The sequence below is a fragment of the Pteropus medius genome, unplaced genomic scaffold (genome assembly GCF_902729225.1).
Source record: "Pteropus medius unplaced genomic scaffold, Ma_sr-lr_union100, whole genome shotgun sequence".
NCBI lineage: Eukaryota > Metazoa > Chordata > Mammalia > Chiroptera > Pteropodidae > Pteropus > Pteropus medius.
The window spans coordinates 683,860-686,065 of NW_024346819.1; the positions used below are offsets into that span (position 1 = coordinate 683,860).

Consider the following 2,206-nt stretch of genomic DNA (forward strand, 5'->3'; position numbering starts at 1 on the left):
GCTCCTGGGGCTGTCAGGGGAGGGGGCTGGGCTGGCTTGCCAGGACTGAGGACAGAGAGAGGGTGGGAGACCTCCCACAGTCCCAGGAAGCGCCCCCGGGCGTCAGGGCGTCCGGGCGGGAGTGGTCCAGCTGTTGAGGTTTTTCTGGGAGCCCAGGGCACTGGGCTACTCCTGAGGGGCGGGGGCTCTGAGTCCGGCCTCTGGGCGGAGCTTGTGAAAGGCCACAGAAGCTCGGAGGCGCTGGGAGTGCCCCTCCCTCATTTTGGGAGGCATTCCTGCACGTGGCTCCAAACCCCGGCAGCGCCAATGCATACGCTCCAAAGCCAACCCCTTCGTGGCCTGGGCTCCCCATCAGCCCGCAGGGCTCCCCGCCTTGGCATGGGGCACTGCGTCTGTCAGAGCTGACAGGCCAGAGAGCGAGCTGCAGCCGGCAGAGGCCCCTCCCGGGGCGCTGGGGACAAAGCCTGGGTCAGGCCCCTTAGGCGGCACCGCCAGCCACCGGGTCGCCCTGGCCCGGAGCCCATGGCTCCTCCTCTCCCTGAGTCCAGCCAGGACCCTCCTTGTCCTTGTCCTGCCTGGCCCTCCTCCCCACTGTCATGCCCTGNCCTGCCCCGCGCTGCGGCCTGGCCCGCCCTCCACGCCCGTCTGTGGCCGTGTCCTCTCCTTGGAGTGACTTTGCAGTTAATTCCCCGCGACATGCTCATCTCGCTGCCACTGGACTCTCCCGGCTGCGGAGATAGCTCTAGAATTGAGCGGTCCCTATGCTGCCCCCCGCGTCAGCAAGCCAGGCCCCGCCCACTGCTCTCACTTGAAAGGGCCGGGCCAGGCCGGAGTCCCGTTTGGGTGGTTGCCTGAAAGGCCTGCAGCTGGCCAGCCCCAGTGACCAGGTCACCTGGCCTGTCACCTGGGCTTGGGGCTGTCCCCAGTGGTGGCTGCATCCCCTCTGGCTGCCCTATCTTTGTTCCCATCTCCTTCGTTTGGGGCCTGTGGTCAGCCTGCCCGCGGGGGTTGGGGTGGACCACGCAGGCCTCCGCCTTCCGTCTTCCCTGGCTTCCCGCTCTGGCCCCCCCAGTGACCTGAGACCGTCGTCAGCCGCCCATGCTGGCGTCCGTGTTCCCTCATGCTTTCTCTGCTCGGACCTGGGGCTGTGAGCTCTGCCCACCCGCCTCCTGGGGGTCCCTCCACCTCCACGGGCCCCCGCTTTCTGTCTGCTGAGCGTTCTTCCTGCTGCCTGACCACCCCCACCCCCTGCCCCAGAACCAGATAGGGGCCTAAGGGCCCAACCCCCAGACTGGCCATCAGTCTCCCCTGCTGCACCCTGTCCCCAGCCTGGCGGTGGTCCCAGGTCTGTGGCGGCCAGCTGCTCACTCCGCCCCCAACCACAGAGCCAGGGTTTAGAACCCACATTGCCCACTGCAGTGCTGAGGGCACCGGCTCTGTGTGCCCGTCGGTCCCAGCACAGGCACCTGCTAGGTGGGGAGCTCACATGGCCGGGGGCACCTGGCAGGCCCCCTCTGGCTGGGCTGCGTCCACCTAGGCCCTCCTGGGAAGGCCCCAGCTGCTGGTGGAGCACTATGGCGACGGGCAGTGTGGCCTCATTCATTGAGGGGCCGTGTCCTGCATCTCGTCTGTGTTCTGGGACCTCTCTCCAGGGGCCGGGGGTATTGGGAAATACCTCACCACACCCCCCGGGCTGGTCCAGGGGCCTCTCGGGGGCCGAGGGGCAGCTCTCTGGGGCCAGCACATCTGTACTGATGGCCCCGTGGTGGCTCCAGGGACAGGGCCGCCCCAGGTCACACTACCCCTTGCGGCCGTGGGAACAGCTGCTCTGGACAGTCGAGACCTGCGTGCCCACCTGGAGCTGGGGACCTTCCTCCCAGGCCTCGGGGAGGAGAGCGGCTCCTGGTCTGGGGCGAGTGAGTGACAGCAGCGACGTGTAGCAGGTGCCATGCTGGTGGGGCGTTCACAGCTTCACTCAGACGAGTGGGTCGCCAGCGTCTCCGCCCTGATTATACCTGCCACTGCTGCCGCTGCCCCGGGCCTCCTCCCTGACCAGGCCCCAGACCTCACCGGTCTGCTTCCTGTCCCCATGTCCCGCACACAGGCTAGTGCAGCAGGTAGACACAGGCAGAAGGGCTGGTCCCTGTCCTGAGTGAGCTGATGGGGCCCCAGTGTTGATATGGGGGGCGGTTTCAGAGGAGGTCAG

General features: G+C 67.6%; 1 protein-coding gene across 1 annotated transcript in view; it reads left to right on the forward strand.

Annotated features, from left to right (window-relative positions):
• ADSS1 (adenylosuccinate synthase 1) overlaps positions 1-2,206 on the forward strand; it is a 16,825-nt gene that overhangs the window by 1,016 nt on the left and 13,603 nt on the right. The window lies entirely within an intron of this gene.